Source organism: Wolffia australiana, chromosome 5 (assembly GCF_029677425.1).
Source record: "Wolffia australiana isolate 7733 chromosome 5, ASM2967742v1".
Taxonomy (NCBI): domain Eukaryota; kingdom Viridiplantae; phylum Streptophyta; class Magnoliopsida; order Alismatales; family Araceae; genus Wolffia; species Wolffia australiana.
The window spans coordinates 16166703-16185774 of record NC_135839.1 but is presented as its reverse complement, the minus strand read 5'-3'; the positions used below and the strand labels follow the sequence as shown (position 1 = coordinate 16185774).

General features: G+C 44.3%; 1 pseudogene across 1 annotated transcript; it reads right to left on the bottom strand.

Moving 5' to 3' along the window:
- Nucleotides 1–15491: 15491 nt before the first annotated feature.
- On the bottom strand, nt 15492–17502 carry LOC144703414 (BURP domain-containing protein 6-like; annotated as a pseudogene). The gene is made up of 5 exons (XR_013581527.1): nt 17457–17502; nt 17133–17192; nt 16691–16782; nt 16503–16611; nt 15492–16402 (listed from the first exon to the last, which is right to left on the bottom strand). The product of XR_013581527.1 is annotated as a BURP domain-containing protein 6-like (transcript).
- Nucleotides 17503–19072: the final 1570 nt, after the last annotated feature.

The following is a 19072-nucleotide window of genomic DNA, read 5'->3' as shown; positions in this document are numbered from 1 at the left end:
ATTTTGGAAAATTGGGAAGATAAATGAGGAAGGATATAGAGAGAGATTTGGACAGATTTTAGAAAGATAAAGTACTTACTTACAGAGAGAAAATAAAAATGAAGAGATAGAGAGAGAAAATGAAGAAGGTGTGTAAAAGGTGTTTGAGAGGGACGTTGAAGGTGCAAATGAAGGAGATTTTTATGAAATTTTAAGAAGATGAATTAGTGATATCGATGAGGTTTTAGAGATAAAAGTCAATTATAGAGAGAGAAAGTAGGAAGAAAAGAGTGTTTAGGGTGAGAAATTAATGGTTTTAAGGAGGAAATGGATAAATAATAATGGGAAATGTAAATCTAAGCTCCTAAAACCTCAATGCAAGCTTAATGAGCCTTTTATGACTCCTCTATGTTTTGCCAAGATCAAGCATTTTTTGATGCAATCAAAATTTTAGATTGAATGAAAACTTCAATAAACATACATCAAGCAAGTTGAACAACCTGGATTTTGAAATATGATTTGCCCTGCTGGCCAACCACTTTCTCGAGCATGTTCTGCTGGCCAACCAGGATTCTAAATATCTCTTTCTCCTCATCCTCGTCAGTGCCGTCGTAATACTTGTCAGATTTGGCTTGATTAGGGCCTTAAATGCAATCGATGGCTGAGATAGCTGATGTCCATCTTCAAAAGTACAAGATATAAGTATAACAATATAACATTATAATATTCAGATTCATATAACAACGACGATATGTGTATGATGTGGCAGTGCATCAGTGCGTGCCATGTCAACATGTGTTATAAAATAAACCAATTAAATTAGGAAACATGTGTACTGTGTGAATATGTGGTGCCACGTCCTGTGGCATTTCTCAAAAATTATTTTTTCTCATAATATGACGTCATCAAAATCCCTAAAATACTGAAAATACATAAAATTCAAAACATCATTCAAAAGTGGATTTAATCATTGTAGGCTTGCAACGAAATATATATATAGCCAAATTAATTTGAATAAACATTTAAATTTTGTCATACTAACCTCTTAATACTGATTTTTATCAGTAACTTGAGGGTCCTCGTGACATTTGATACACAATGGTAACACACCGATAAATCACTTAATCGTTTATTATTTTATTCCACAAGGAATGCTTCAGTTTGAGTAAACCCAGAGAGACTTGGACGCGTATTAAATGGAAATGAATTCCAGTGTTCATGATCCTCTTAGGAAGAAATGTAAGTTTGTTCATGTATCTAAAAAAATCATAAATTAAAAAATTAAATAATCTATTATAATTCTGATCATAACAGTTTGTTTATAATGATATTATGTGATAATGGATTCTACTTATCAAGATAATAAATTCGTATATTCATGATTTATCGGCATCCACGGAATTGCTCTTGAGCCAAATTTGGAAATAAAACCAAATATGATTTTTATATAATCACGTAATCCCTGCACAATAACTATTGATGAATACAACCAATTTAAAACCAGAAACGTTTTTATAGGCAATTCCATAATCAAAACTACCATAAATATATTCAAGTAGTCTCTTTGCTGCTCAAGTTGACAAGTAGATGGGCAATGCATGAATCTGTGATGCATGCTTTCGAGTAGATTATATTTTATTTCATACGAGTCCTATAGTAAACATCCCTTGTAACACGTTTATTGACCCTTTTGTATACCTGGTGGCGACGACATCAATGCACCAACTTTGGACGCGCCGCCAACGTCATCCGAGATGCCTCACATCCAGACTCGTCATCAACATCAACTGAAGAACCGCCAGGATGACGACCAAGTCAATGCACCGGCATCAGTCACGTCTCTACCTACACACGCCCCGTCACGCATCATGAAACGGCGTCAACGACAAATCCAGAATTGCCCTTTGACGTGACACGATTACACGTCGTCCACTTTTATTTTATGCCATTTCTTGTATTTTCTCTTTCCTCGAAGGCCTATATGTAGGCCAATGTTGCAAGAAACATTTGGTAAATTTATTTTCAAGAATCAAAGTTCTCTTCTTGGAAGATTTGCCCTAGCCCTATCACTCCTCGAACCGCCGCTACCGTCGCTGCCGATGCCGCTGCCATTGTCGCCAGAGGATCCCCTTGTTCATTTCCCTAGGTTCCTACATCCGCACCAGTCGCCCGCACCAGCCGCCATGCTGGCCGCCCGCACAGGCACTGCCCGTGCAAGCCGCCACGCCGGACGCCCCCACTGGCACCGCCCGCGCAGGGCGTCACACCGGTCGCCCGCATAGGCATCGCCCGCGCAGGCCGCCACGCCAGCCGCCTACACAGGCACCGCCCACGCAGGCTGCCACGCCAGCCTCCCGCACAGGCACCGCCCGTGCAGATCGCCATGTCGGCCGCCTGCACAGGCACTGCCCACTTAGGCCGCCACGCCAGCCGCCCGCACATGCACTGCCCACTCAGGCCGCCATGTCGGCTGCCCGCACAGGCACTGCCCACTCAGGCTGCCACGCCAGCTTCCCACACAAGCACTGCCCACGCAGGCCGTCACATCGGTCGCCCGGGCAGGCCGCCACGCCAGCCTCCCGCACTGGCACCACCCGCGTAGGCCGCCCGTGCCCCCCGACGCCCTCGCAGCTACTTGCCGCGGTGCATATCGTTTAGGTTTTGGGGAGCTGCCCGAACCTCGCAAGGGGGCGACTCCCCCCTTGACCCCCCCCCCCCAACTGACGCGCAATGGGATCCGTGACATCCTATCAAAGCGCACGCCAATCGTTCCGCCAACGACGCACGTCAATCCTCTACTTAATAATATGTTCAAAGGTGCTTCATGACACCCCCTTGGGCATTTTGCGAGCTTATATATTATTGCAAGAGTCTGACCCTAGCAGATCATATTCCCTGTCTTCATAGAGATTAAATTGTACATTAACTACATAAATTTGTAATTACATCTTAAAAAATATTCAGATAATTAACAAAAAGCCAAAACAACTACCTCATTTTCAGTTGTTTTTGTAGCTCGTCCAATTATGAATAAATATATTATGATGTTAGATAATATAAATAATGAATAGTTTTAAAAACAGAGCTATTCCATTAGGAATTAACCCCTATCCATAGGGGTCTGTCCACTCTCAGAGGTATGCTTGACACTTCTTGCACGATTCACTGTGTCATTACTACTGAACCATCAATCGTCCAACATGACTAGGACACATGTGATGGGACTAATAAAGGCAATCGAGAATAAGACAAGACAGAAATGTATAATGCTCAAATAAAACCTTTTTTTATAAGATAATAAACTTTGTGATTCCCTTTAATTTTGTAAATGGGAACAATTAAAGTACTACAAACTCGTCACTTTAAAAAGGTCAAAATTCAAAATTACAAGATATACTACATGAATATGAAAATCTACCTCAGCAACGTATTCTAGTAAAATCATTGCCTATGTGATTGGCCAAAAATTACGGGGGAATTATGGAATCTTACATTTCATTATCCTTGCTGATTTCAGCCTATACAAATAAAATTTATAAAACCTTAACTTAAGATGTATAACGTCAAGTATAGGTATCGTCCAAGGGAAGCTAGTAAGGTAATTCAATTGTGATGTGTGTGTATAATTTGACCCTACCTAGGATTAGTTTAATCTTTAATGAAGATCAAATCACCCTAATTTGATGAAGACTTTAGAAAGGGTGGTATAAATGATGGGAAGAATAAAAGAAGTAGAGCTCTAGATTAACTTCTTTGATCCAATAAAAAGGATCAAAGGATTCCAGTAGAGAGTTTCAGAAGGAGATTTCATTTTGGTTGTTTTGGGGCAATCAGGTATTCAAGTTCACTAAGTACCATCTAATAAACACAATCTAATCTTCCTAGAAATTAAATTTTTTATAATTTTTTTTCTCAGTTGGCAATTGGAATCGTTAAATAAATTTGATGATCACTCCTCTCAATTATAGTAAGTACGTGAACATTTTGATCAAGCCTAGTGATTTAGCAATGCAAGATCAAGAAGAATAATTAACAAAATCATCAAAATTACTCTAAAAATTCAATTAGGGTTGATACAATGAAATAGAAAGTGCCAATTAGGGTTGATCTAGGCTTTTTACCCACTCTATCTACCCCTGTGAAAGAGCCCCTTCCAGAATGGCCTCCTCAACTGGAAAATCTTATTTTATACTTAGGTTAAATGGTAGAAGTGACCGTTTTATGCCCAATAAGTAATTAATTTTTATCCATCGATGTAGGCTTGATCTGAATGATCCAACATATAAATGGAAGGAGGAGGTTGCGACAAGCAAACCCATAAAAAATTATCTCAATCAAACTTTAGGATCAAAAGTTATTAAAAAATGAATTTTGACCAATCAATATTCATTTATTTGATAATCTTTTTTCTTCACACGCAATCACATGTCAACTGCTGACTAGCTGGCAAAATTTTAACTTCATTTGTTGAGTTCTTTATCGGCGCGCATGTACCCTGTGGCTGAAATAAGAACAAATAAACATAATGCATAGTGATTTGCATGTAGCTGTATGTTTGTAGCACCGCTATCCAATCATGTGCCGCCATGTCACCTCCCGTGCATGCACATTGTATGCGTAGCACAGGCGATGAACATAACATCCATAAAGAAGACTTTCCGCTGACGCATCTTGGCTGTCGTATTCTCTTCTGACGACCGAAATTTTGCACCGTGGCCACCCAATACTCATCCCTTGGGCTTTTGTGCTTAAGTCCATGCTAAAATTTGCATGCCAAGATTGACGCCGACCAGAAAATAATTACGTATATGGCCCTACGCTTTCTTTCTCCTCTATATTTCCTAGCAAACCATACAAAAATCATAGAAATGTTCTGAATAATTCAATAAAACCCTAGAAATAGTTTTATTGGATATTTACACCTGCAATGGATGACCTAGAGCTGTTTTAATGACATAATCGCAATACAAATTTAACAAAAACCACTCTGACTTTAGAAATTGCTTTAAGACTTCTTATTTTCTTATAATCTATCCTTTTTCTATTTCAATATTAATTTATTTCTGGAATAAATTGCAAAAAATCCAATAAATTATAGAAAAAAATCTTGAAAATTCAATAATTTGTCTCCAGTTTAATTAACATCAAAACTAAATTTTAAACCTGCAATTCCAATCTATATAGAGCTATTACAAGCTTTTAAAATTTTCATAAAATTCATAATTCAACAGAAAATCAGGGAAAAATTATATTTTACTTGGAAAAGTAATTATGGAGATATATGATAACAGCCCTATTTTAAACACTTTAAAAACATAGAATTGTGCAAATTAATTGAATTAAATACCAAATGTAGGGTGTTATCACGTTGCATGAACACACAAATAGGCATCAGTTATGGAAGTAGCGATAAATCAGAAATGACAAGTAAACATGAGCTGCTACCATACTGTGATAGGCTTGTGCATTCGTTTCAGGTTTATATTAAAGGGTGGCCGATAAGATAGTGTTCATGAGCCAATATGAGCATCATACAATGTCATGTTGATGTCGGACGTCGTTAGAGACGTCGTTTGGGCCAACACCGAATAAGATGGTTCAGTGCCGGTGGGTGATAATGGTATCAGACTACGACAGTGGCGTCGTCCGAGCGGAAATCCTAAATGGAAGATATACCACGATGCAATGCAAGATGCGACAAATTTGGTACGTGCAAGTGCCGACTAGCAAGGACTATCAACACCCTGGACCAACGGAGTCGCCCGGCGGTGGAAGGGTACACCTCTCGAGCCTCGTCCGAAGGGACGAGGACGACTATGGCGCCGAACGGAGTAACTCCACTGGATGTTGCCCACACGTGATTGGCAGACCCGATTCGTACCAAGAACAGACGCTCAAGCAAGACGTAGTTCACGCTCAACCTGTCTCGCTCACCTATATCTAACCCGAGCGCGGTGGAGGCAATTCAAAAAATGCACTACAGAAAATAAGAGACGGGTGGGCAGAGGGATGACGTACCTCGTCGAAGTCTGCGAGCTGATATTCGTCTACTTCGTGCATTCAGACCAAGCGCGAGTGGCGTCGGGGTGAGAGGTGATGGAGAAGGGGTCTGGGAGGTGTGATAGTGACAGGGCTGGAGCGGAAAAGGATTGGGTAGGGGGTGGAGGCAACAGCTGGGCTGTGGCAGGTCGCCGAGGCCGTGCTTTGGATGAGAGTGTCCCAACCAGACAAACCTGCCCTTGGCAAGGACTTGGTCAGGGGACGATGGCTGATCAGGCGAGCAGATCGTCCATTACTCTCGCTATGGCAGCCGGGACGGCCGCAAGCAAGACCTAAGCCTCTCCCGAGCTAGCACGGTGGTCTCGCCAGCGCCAGGGGTCGGCCAAGGTTGGACAATGCGTGCACAGGCCTGAACGATCACTGACAGAGACCACTGACATGTTAGGGGCTAGTCAAGGTGACCACACTCTACGAGGTCGTCGGTCGAACCAGTCGTCGTGACCCGATCAACAAACTGGCTGCCAGAAGACGAAGGGGTCACGATGTACCAGCGAGCCGGCACAGCGCCTGAAGGATCGCACGTGAGCGCGACGCCCTCAGGCCTTAGGGCGGTCAGGGATCCACGCGTCGGTGAGCTCGACTCACGCCAGAAGCCGGAGGGTCACCGCGGCGGCGAGCTTCCTAGGGGTGATGAGTGATTGCACCGCGATGGTGGATGGCTTTGTGCAGAGGTAAAAGGGACGTGCGATGGGAAAAATGGATTAGAGAAGAAATTTGAACCTAATTTAAAAATCTAAAATTGCAAAATGGATCCAAATCAATGTAAAACTAAAGATTAAAATTCAGATCTTGAATCAAAACCAAAATGCAATGCTAATTTCATTTCAAATCAACTTCAAGGGCATGTGCATTTCGCCCATGCCATGGCCTTTTAGAACTTCTAAAGCAACTCATGTATCCAAATTAGAAATTTGAAACTTACAACTTTCAATGATGAATCAGGATCTGTCGACTTCCAAAGCAACTCATGTATCCTTGCTGGCCAAATCCTTGGGACGACCTTCAAAAAGTGAATTTTGCCTTCTTCCCAGCCTCTATTTAAAAATCCAACCGTACAAATCGTAGAAGGGGAAAAGAAAAATATGCCCTCAAAATTTGGGCACAATCGGACAGCTAGATCTCAATATATCGCAGATTTACTGGCGTTTAACCATGGCCGTTGGATAATTTTATCTCTCTTCCATATATCTAAAAAATGGCATTTTCTGATTGGCTAATACATTTTTCTTGCTTTCAACACCCTCGGGTCTTGCGCTGCCACATTTTTGCGCTTCCAAAGGCCACAATCATTGCTCAATAATGCTGCATTTTAAGTGGTTAAGAAAGCGCCACGTTCTCTTCCTCATCATCCTAATCATCCTATATATTTTTGCGCTTTCCTAAATATATATTAATATTCTTCCCAATCATCTTCTGAGATTCCTTCCACATTGTCCTATTTGGAATTCAACTACAATACTAATAAAATTGCTTATTAGTACTAACATTCTAGAGTCCCTTCTCTCTATTCAATGGCTCATTTGGTAATTCTACCTCAAAGATCCCATCCCTGTGGAGACGACCTTACGCGTGCTATACGTCTTTGAGAAAGATTAAAATTTCATAAATATTACTTGATAGGAGTAAAGTAATAACAATGACATAAATACCCCATTTTTGCTGTTATCAATTTAACCCTAACTTCAATGAAAGTATGGATACATGACTTGTAAAAAATCATTTGTGGGATGGAATGACGGCAAGTCCGATGTAAGTCCAAATATTGTGAAACGTGGAAAGTATCACGAGATTGAATAATCTTAAAAACTGTATTTCGCGGATAAAACAAGGCAATGATTGTAATGCTACCAAATTTAAGAAGATAGTTTGACATTATATCCATCAAGCCCATAGGAAGTTCAAGAGTATTTCTCGCGTACTTCTACTGCCATTACTAAAATTCGGAGCTTCGAAGAGAATAGGCCTGAAAAGAGAAATAAGGGTAAAACTTTATGAAGCCTTCCGCCGAACTTTGATTGTAATGCTGTCGTGAGTGAAGAGTGAAATGAATTTTCAACAAATCGTGATAATGAGTTACTTGAATCGTTGGTGGCACATAACGCCGAAATATAAATCCCAGTTAATGTTTGGAACCAGCATTTCAACATAAAGCTGGTACTTGTCCCGGCAATTTTTTTGTGTCGGTAATTGTCGTTTATGATTGTTCGGTAGTGTTCGGGAAATGAATCCTCCGACGGATAAGACTCCCTACTGGAAGTGTTCTTCTTATAGTCGTCTCCGTGACCACTATTGATTACTCAAGTTTCATAAGCCGCATCTTACATGTTAATGGTCCCATCGCTAGGCCCAAACACAAATCATAAACTCCCTACTGGAAGTGTTCTTCTTACTTGAAACTCAAGTTTCGGTTAATCCCAGACTTTTCTGTGTTGATGCTAGGCCCAAACACAAATCCTTGGAATTGTAGACCCTTTTCTGCTTCGGATAGGATTGCTGACGTGTCTGCTCGACATTTATGGATTTACGGGTTTAATCTTGGCCCTTGGAGGACAACTGACAGTTATGGCTTTCAGGGATTAACCGAGAGATGCAACTTTTTCAGGGATTCCAAAAGTATCGACGGCATTTAATTCGCGGAATCTCCGCCGTGTAATCTCCTTATTAGACATTTGAAGTTCTTTCGTGTACTTATTTTGATTCGGCGCCGATTGAAAGTTATTGACAGCTTTACTGGCCATCTATCTTCTACCTGGCAGAAGCTAGAGCGGGAAAACCGAAGTCAAACTCCAAATGTCTGTCTGAGCGAAGAGTTGGAGTTATTCAAGAGTAACGGCGGAATAAAAAGAGCGGCAGCCACTTGCCGTACGTTTATTTTGCCGTCGTGGCTCTTTCGAAAATCTGTTGCTTCCGGTTGATGGCGACGATGAAGATGCAGTCGAGATGTCGCGCTAGCGCCGTATCGGAGTCGTAATCCAACACGAACCAACTACATTCCTCCATTTAGTGAGATCTGGACAAGATAAACCAGGCTGGGGTCACCCTTACTTGGCCGCCAATAAATAGACAGCGGCCCGGCGGCAAATTATTCAGTAAGATGAGTCCTCCGTCGAAAAGTTTTCCGTCAACTTAAATGTCTTGCGAGAGATAGCTCATCAATTCGTGAATTTCTGCGAATGCTCCGATCACTTTCAATTCGAGAATATTTACGAAAGTTCTGGTGAGATTGCAGTTAATGGAGCTGCATGTGCAGCTGGAATTGGAAGGGACATCAGATGATCAGAATCATGGAAAACTCTGGAGCTGACCTTGACGCCAAATGGAAGGTGGGTTGGGGCATTTTCATTTCGTGCAACGGGTCTTACAAACCATGTATTCCACCGCTCTTCGAGACATTTTATCCGGCTCTCTTGTTGCTTCGATGGAACGGGACTTCTTCTCTCCGGAATAGGACCTCGTGGTGCCGAATATACTATTTGTGTATATATCTCTCTCTGTCTCTCTCTCAAAATATACATATATATGTAGAGAGAGAGAGATAGAGATAGAAAGGGAGACAGCGAGGGAGGAGAGAGAGAGTCGCTGATGGAATTTTTTCCGCTACTACTTCGTTCTGCAGCGAATGGCCGGACCACACTATATGCGTTAACTAGAGTTTAGTTTTTTCTCTAACCGTATTGACATTAGTGACCGTATTACATTTTATTTCGGGATGACCCATCATCGTGTCATCTTCAAAATGTATTCAGAGTAGGTGAGAGTAGGAGTGCGCAATGCAACGGAGGCGTCGCCGTCCGTCGGTGGCTAATGCCAAGGACAAATCGATGCGTTGGGTAAGTAGTTCTTGAAGACAAAGATCCAGACTCCATCAGCAATCGGCGATGATCCAAGTTCCCAACGAGAAGTCCGTTGTAACACCCCGTGCTTAGTTCGTTATTTCTGTTTCAGGTTCGATCGCGACCGTCCATCGTCGTGAATTATAACGGCGATCTGAGCTCCACGTTGGATGCCAACTCATACCCCGGGAGGCCGCTGCAACAACCTTTGGGCACCACGTGGGACGCCAGCTCATGGTTCGGGAGACCGTTACGACTGCTCTTTCTTTTGAATTTTCTTCTTTGATACTTGCTCTATAAATAAGAGCCATGTGTTCGATGTAATGACATGCTGGACGTTTTCGTATATTCACGTTTCACCTTTGTTTTTCTTGATCATCCTGGGTGCGCTGCGATCAGAGTAAGGCACGAGGAATCCTTGAAGAGTCAACAAGTGGTATCAGAGCAACTGGGAGATCAAGAAACTTACCGATGGCGAAGAGGAACGGAGAATCGAGTTCTGGCGGCGAACTATCTTTTTCATTGCCCACTCTCAAGCTGACTCGAACAAACTATCGGATCTGGTCCATGTCAATGGAAGTATATCTGGATTCTCATGATCTTTGGCAGGCTGTAGTTGGGGAAAATGTCACCAAGAAGAAGGATCGTATGGCATTGTCGGCTATCATGAGTGCTGTTTCTGAGGAGCAGCTGCTGATGCTGGATGCTAAGAAGACGGCGAAGGAAAATTGGGAGATTCTCAGGCAAAGAAATCTCAGAGTAGAGAGAGTCATTCAATCTCGCATACAGGCCCTGAAGCGAGAATATGAATTGCTCAATATGTCCAATACCGATTCGATTGATGATTTTGCTATGAAGTTTACTCGGATTGTCTCAGATCTGAGAAATCTCGGGGAGGCGATGGCGGAGAAAGACGTGGTAAGGCGATTTCTGAGAGCAATGCCTTCCAAGTTCGATGCACTCACCTTGTCTTTGGAGCAATACGGAGATCTAGACAAAGTAAGTCTGGATGAAGTGATAGGTTCACTTACCATGCATGAAATGCGCCTCAGGGATAGGGAATCCCGAGAGGAAGAGCAGGCCTTACCGGCCAAAGCAATGAGCAAAGCCAGAATTGGCAATGAGGAAGAGTTTTCATCAGGAGGAAGAAGAAGAGGCCGCGGACGAAGCAGAGGCCGAGGTAGAAATATGCTCTCTGATGAGAGAGATAAGAAACCTTTTGACAAATCCAAAATTCAGTGTTATAACTGTCAAAGGTACGGTCATTTTTCCTATGAATGTCGAAATGAAAAGAGGGAAAGAGGTGATAGTGCCTATCTAGGTGAATCTCTGGCGATAGCAGAGGAAGAAGAGACATCAGCACTGCTGATGGCATTTGAAGAAGAAAGAATTGATCTTCTGCTCCAAGGATCCGAAGTGGAGCACCCAAATTCCGACTTATGGTATCTAGACACTAGCGCCACCAATCATATGACTGGGAATCGAGATTTCTTCTCAAAACTGGATGACTCGACTGAAGGATTCGTGAAGTTTGGGGACAACTCGTGAGTGAAGATAGAAGGGAAGGGAAGTATCTCTATTCTGCGAAAAGATGGGGAAGCTATGATACTAAAGAATGTGCTTTTTGTTCCCAAACTTTGTGCTAACATTCTCAGCTTGGGAAGGTTGGATGAAGAAGGCTACAAGGTGCTTATGCAAGAAGGATGTCTTACAATCCATGACCGTGAATGCAATCTGCTCATCAAAGTCAATCGCACGTGTGGAAGACTATACCTCTTGAAGCAGCAAGTAACTGGTGACTGTTTGCTCTCAAAGGAAGAAGACCAAACAAGTCAGCTATGGCATTTAAGGTACGGTCACCTTAACTTTCATTCCTTGAAAGATATGGGTGATAATGGTTCAATAGAGGGACTCCCACAAATCAAGCTGCCTAGCTATGTCTGTCGAAGTTTTTTGGAAGGAAAACAGATTCGCATTTGCCGTTCCCAAAAAATCTGAGTTCAAAACCAAGAATCCACTAGAACTTGTGCATATGGACCTCTGTGGACCTATCAGTCCAAACACTTTGGGAGGAAGCAGGTATTTTCTTCTAATCGTGGATGACTATTCAAGGCTAATGTGGGTTGCTTTTCTGAAGCAGAAATCGGATGTCTTGTATCAGTTCAAGAAATTCAAGAATCTACCCCAGGAACTGTGGGAGAAGCTGTGAATACTGCGGTTTATCTGCTCAATCGGTCATCCATGTCGTCTCTACAGGGTGCGACACCCTATGAAAAATGGACAGGGAGAATACCCTCAGTAGCACATCTTCGGATTTTTGGGTCCATAGTACATGTAAAATGTACTAAACTACCACAGAGGAAGTTGGAGGATCGAAGTACCCCTATGATCTTTGTGGGATATGAACTGGGCTCCAAAGCCTATCGGTGTTTTGATCCAGTCAACGGTTCCATTCATATCAGTCGAGATACTATCTTTGAAGAGGACTCAAAGTGGGATTGGAAAAACAAAGGTAACCAATTACCTACTCTCACTTTCTATCCAGTTTCTTTCAGTAATGAGACATAAGAAGAGGAACACCATTTGGAAAATGAGGAGCAAGGAGAAGACCGGCAACCTATCGAAGTTACCTCGGACCAAAGCTCGACATCTGAGGTGTCTGAAAATCAAAAATACAAGTCCTCTCTCAGCTATATGAAGATACCAGTCCTCAAAGTATGGAAGAACATGAATGCCTTGCATGCGCTGAAGAACCTATGTCATACAAAGCGTCACAAGAAGAAGTCTGGAGATTGGCCATGGAGGAAGAGATGAAGGCCATTATCAAGAACTCTACTTGGAGCTTGGTGGAACCACCGGAAGGGTGTAGACCAATATGTCTAAAATGGATCTTCAAAATCAAGAAAGATGCAGTTGGGAATATTCTGAGACACAAAGCAGGACTGGTGGTAAAAGGCTATTCTCAAAAACAAGGAATAGACTATGGAGAGGTGTTTGCACCAGTGGTAAGATTTGAATCCATACGAGTTTTGATTGCTATAGTGCTAAAAGGGGTTGGATTTTGCACCATCTCGACGTCAAATCAGCCTTTCTAAATGGAGATGTGGAAGAAGATCTCTATGTGAAGCAACCAGAAGGCTTCGTGGTTCGAGGAAAAGAAAGTCATGTTCTCAAACTAAGAAAAGCCTTGTATGGCCCCAAACAGGCCCCTCGAGCATGGTACTTCAAGCTGCACAAATGTCTGATGTCTTTGGGGTTCATAAGAAGCAAGTATGAACAGGCCATTTATTACAAGATCACTGCAGAATCCCACCTGATAATTGGCGTCTATGTTGATGATCTTCTACTCACGGGAAATGAAGAAAGAGACATCAATAGTTTCAAAAGGCAGATGAAGGATCACTTCGACATGAGTGACCTTGGCAGCTTAAGTTGCTATCTGGGGATCAGAGTTAGTCAAGAAGAGGAGTGCATAACTCTGTCTCAAAAGACATACTCCGAGAATATCCTCAAACATGCCAAGATGATGGATTGCAATGCCATACATACTCCAACTGAAACAAGACTCAAGTTCAATAATCTAAGTGCATCCAGCATTGATCCAACAATCTTCCGAAGTATCATAGGAAGTCTGAGGTATGTTACACACACACGACCAGACTTGTCCTACGCTGTTGGATACTTGAGTCGATTTATGGACAAACATACGTCAGAGCACTTTTCAGCACTTAAGAGAGTCCTAAGGTACTTAAAGGGCACCCTTGAATATGGACTGGTGTATGCGAAGGGGGACAAAAAGGAAGGCTTAGTTGGATACAGTGACAGTGACTTTGCAGGTGACGAGCACGATCGGAAGAGCACTTCAGGAGAAGTTTTTTTCTACAATACTGCCTTGATCAGTTGGTCATCACATAAGCAGAAGACAGTCTCTCTCTCTTCATGTGAAGCAGAATATATGGCTGCTACTTCGGCTGCATGCCAAGGTGTGTGGTTAAGGAGAATTATTGGGGAACTATGTGGAGAAGAAATAGAAGCGGCAAAGCTCTACCTGGATAATAAATCGGCCATCATTCTAAGTAAAAACCCTGTGCAGCACAGCCGAACCAAGCATATTGATACAATATATCACTTTATCAGGGAATGTGTGGAGGAAAAAGGATTTCCGTGGACTATGTGAGAACGGAAGATCAACTTGCGGACATTCTTAGAAAAGGGCTTGGGCGAGTAAATTTCTTGGACATGAGAAGGCGTCTTGGAGTTGTAAACGTTCATGATAGGAGTCTGAATCATGGGGGAAATTGAAGACAAAGATCCAGACTCCATCAGCAATCGGCGATGATCCAAGTTCCCAACGAGAAGTCCGTTGTAACACCCCGTGCTTAGTTCGTTATTTCTGTTTCAGGTTCGATCGCGACCGTCCATCGTCGTGAATTATAACGGCGATCTGAGCTCCACGTTGGATGCCAACTCATACCCCGGGAGGCCGCTGCAACAACCTTTGGGCACCACGTGGGACGCCAGCTCATGGTTCGGGAGACCGTTACGACTGCTCTTTCTTTTGAATTTTCTTCTTTGATACTTGCTCTATAAATAAGAGCCATGTGTTCGATGTAATGACATGCTGGACGTTTTCGTATATTCACGTTTCACCTTTGTTTTCTTGATCATCCTGGGTGCGCTGCGATCAGAGTAAGGCACGAGGAATCCTTGAAGAGTCAACAGTTCTGTTACTACGTCCCAGAGGACTTAATTCGTCCCAGCTATCCCGACTCCCCAAAGCCCATTACTCCGCCATTGGGCTTGGTTAATTCCACTCTCGTTTTACGCCCTCTGTTTCAATTTATGTCTACGTAGATATCAATCACTCTGTCTGGATATCGATATCCACATCCCTTGATGAACTCTTCTCATAGGGTCGTAAGTTGAATGTGTTTCGACGTTCTCTATCCCGCATTCTTCATCGCACTCAAATCAGCGGTGTCGTCCAGCTGAACCACAGAGGCTTTGATATCATTTCCCGCGGATGTAGGCAATATCTAGAAAAGAACGACCCTGCCGCCGCCGAAATCGAAAGTCCGCCGGCCTGCAAATTGTGAAAAACTCTATGGAACAGCCTGGATACAATTCCTGCTACTCTAGCGTTTTGGATTGGCTTCCTGAGTAAGACAGATGTAGTGAAAATCTATTCCCGCTGCCTAACTATTGAGAGAGATCCACAACATAAGACACGATTATCCCTCTCGTTGACTAAGCCCGTGAATCCAGACCACTTACAAGACAACAGACCTCCTACTGTCCCCTAATTATTAACTCAACTTCAAGGGAGGCAACCCCCGACTCTCAAGTCATTTGAAGCCTTGTCCAATGCGATATCGACACTCTAGGTACACTCGCTGAACACACAGTAGGTAGCGGCAGATGGACTGCAAAACCGGCGTCCACGAAGATGAGCTGAAATATAATCCAACTTCACAACTAGGCATGTTTTTATTGGGAACCGTAACCTGGCCATTGGCGACTGGCGAGTCAACACAAGAGACGCACTAACCCTCGGCGAAATTCATTCACTTTATGCGGCGGCAGTTCTAGAGGTCGGACCTTTTCTCCCGCCATCAGTCGAGCGCACAAATGACCACTAAAGATTACAAGATAATCAGGTTTACATTGACGTTATGGAAGTGTCAAGGGACAATTATTTCGTAGCTGCGCAGGTTTAGGCGTCGCGAGCCCAGACGACGTGATCGCTGGGCAGGAAATGGCACACGGGCACCGTGCCGGGGCTAACCTTGAGGAGCTGGAAGGCGATGTGTCTAGGGTTCCAGCTCGAGGTGTCCGTGTGGCAAACCACCACTGCCTCCACGTTCGTCCCGTCAGTCCCCGTCAGGGACACCACGTACGACTTGGTTGCCCGCGTGGCGTGGCAGTAGTACACGGCATACGGGTAGGGCTCTGCGTGACACGCCACGACCTTGTTCCCGCCTACCTTCTTCACGCCCGCGGGAGCTATGACGTAGGCCTGCTTGGGCGAGTCAGGCTTGCTGACCTCCGTGGAAAGAGCGAGAAGATCGCGAGAGCCGAGGATGGCCGTGGAGAAGTCCACCATTGACTCCAGAGACGTGGCGCAGTACCTTCTCTCTCCTGCCACGGCGGGCTCCTCGCACCTGCGAAGCGTCTTGCTGATGATGGCAGCCTCCTTGGAGTCGGATCCCACGTTGAGGCTGCTCAGGACGTCGGGCAGCTTGGATGAGGAAAAGGGCAAGGAGTTGGCCATTGATCGGGAAAGAAAGGCGACGTCGGTCGTGGTTTTGGCGAAGTGAACGGTCATCCTGGAGCCCGGGACGAGGTCCTTCTCCAAGAAGAAGAGAGCTGAGCCGGCGTTGCCGTGGACCTGCGTATCGGTGGCCGCGTACTGGTAGAGGAATGGATTGACGTTGACTACGACACCAGGCCCAGGGGTTCAACGGTCACCCCAACTCCAGGACCAACGGTCACCCTGACTGCTAGTCTGGATCCGATGTTAACCTGATCATCTGGGGAGGGGTTACAGATGAAACGAAAAACGTTAAGGCATCAGCAACCCGGAGGACAATGGCCCTTAGTTACTCGGTGTGGGTATGAGGGAGGAAAAACCTTCTGGAAGACGCCGGCTCAAAGCACTAGGGATGGGCGTGTTGGGCAGGACAGCGTGCCAATAGTTCTGAGGCGTCAAAACCGCAGCCGATGCTCCCACGACCGCCATCTGTCAAAGGGACGATTTAAATTAGAGACTTCAAATAGTTGAAATTTGAGGGGTCACCTCCAGTAGACTCGTCAGTTACCATGAGAATGGCGACGGTGCACATGGATCGCACCATGATCGAAAACGGGGTTGAGTTGGCCTGGAGCGGAATGTTGATCTCCAGACAGATGCCTTTGAGATCAAAGGTTTGGCAGGGTTTTATAGGAGCCCCGTGACAGATTGAGCAAATGAATTATTTTTTGATAGTGGGGTCGGCGTTGGCTCATTATTGCGCGGTTAACTGCACTATGACCCCTTTGCCGGCTTATTGACATGTCGCCGTTGTATTCCAACGAGTGTTCAGAGGACGCCTTTCCGTCCTTGTCGAAGTGAAGGGGGGGACTGTACATTTCTTTCGTGTTGTTCTTTCTAGAATCAAACTAGTGTTTATCTCCACCTACTCCCCTATCTAATCGTGTGCCTGCATGCGGCCGTCAGGGTAATATCGTCCTATGTGTTATTCTTCTGTAGGACTGGCTAACCGTCCAGCGTAAGCTTGCGGAAGCTTTGGTTAACGTTATTCGAATGACCCTCGTAGTTTGCTTCAAATGAAAAATCGGCACTCCTTTCAGAAAATGAATTTTTTTATAGACAAGACTTAATACGGGAAGTTTGGTTCTCAAAGTCGTCTCCTTGACCGCTCTCGATCATTAAAATTGTTACATTATCCGGCGTCTTAGCCTGATATTACATGTTAATGGTTTCATCTTAATCCCAAACTTTTCTTTGTCGATACTGGACCCGAACTCAAGTTTCGGAAATTGTAGGCCCGTCTGTTCTCTGGATCGGATCTCTGGCGTACTTACTTCGATCGTAGGACTGCCACGGACCAGCTATGATGTCGTCCTGCATGGCTTTGGTGTTCAATTGTGCGAGCTTGAGACTTTGCGCTAGAGAGAGAAGTGGGGAAGAAGAAAAGAAGAGAGGAAGAGCGCACAAGAAGGAGAAACGGCCTACTGGATCCCAAACTTTTCTTTGTCGATACTGGACCCGAACTCAAGTTTCGGAAATTGTAGGCCCGTCTGTTCTCTGGATCGGATCTCTGGCGTGTCTTCCTGACCATATTTGGTTTAAATAGATCTGTTACACGGATGACGGATCGTCATCCGGCCGCGCAAAAACCTTCTTCCTTCTTCGTTCGGATGAGTGAACGAAGTACCTTTAGCCATCCGTCAATAGTCATCCGGATGAGTGAGCGAAACGGATGACGTTTCGGTAACGGAAATATTTCTTTCAATCGCTTCGTCTCCCCCTCTTTCTCGATCCTCCCTCTCTTTCTCTCGATTACTCTTATCTCCTTCTCCCTCTCTCTCTTAATCGCTTACTCTCCTCCCTCTCTCCTTCACTCTCTCTCTCTCTCTCTCTCTCTCCCTCTCCCCCACCCTCTCTCTCTCTCTCTCTCTCTCTCTCTCTCTCTCTCTCTCGATGACTCCATCTTCTTCTCCCTCTCTCTCTCGATCACTCCCTTTTCCTCTCTCTCTCTCGATCACTCCCTTTTCCTCTCTCTCTCTCTCTCGATGACTCCATCTCCTTCTCCCTCTCTCTCTCGATCGCTCCCTCTCCTTCTCCCTCTCTCTCGATCACCCCCTCTTCCTCCCTCTCTCTCGATCGCTCCAGCTCCTACTCCCTCTCCTTCTCCCTCTCTCTCTCTCTATCGCTCTCTCTCCTCCCTCTCTCTCTCTCTCCTTGTCCCTCTCTCTCGCTCTCTCCCTTTTCCTCTCTCTCTCTCTCTCTCCTTCTCCCTCTCTCTCGATCACTTCCTTTTCCTCTCTCTCTCTCTCTCTCGTTCGCTCCATCTCCTTCTCCCTCTCTCTCTCGATCGCTCCCTCTCCTTCTCCCTCTCTCTCGATCACCCCCTTTTTTCCCCTCTCTCTCTCTCTCTCTCTCTCTCTCTCTCACGATGTCTCTCGATTTCTCTCTCCGCCCTCTCAGTGTACTTCGTCATCTATCGTCATGGCTCTTTCGAAATTCTGTTGCTTTCCGTCGATGGCGACGCCGAAGATGCAGACAAGATGTTGCCTAGCGCCGCGTGGGCGTCGTAATCCGATGTCAATCAATTTACATCACCAATTTATTGTGACCTTGACAAATAAAAAGAATTTGGGCTGCCCATCATCGGCCGGCAATGGACTTGCCAACAACCCGGCGGCAGAGCTCATCGACGAATTCAAGTGGAGCAGTCCATCAAATAAAAGTTGTAACTGTTAAACTGAGTCAAGTCTGTCTAGTGGAATGAGGTTGTCTCCACAGGGACTAGCCTCTAAAGATCGATATTATACTTCAGTTAGGATTAGGAAATTAAGATGATAAGGTGAAGAACAAGAAATATTAGTTACATAGCAACATTTCTTTATTTAAATTTATTTTTTGAATTCTGCCCTGAAAAATGCACAAGAACAAACTTGAGAGGGAATGAAACCCA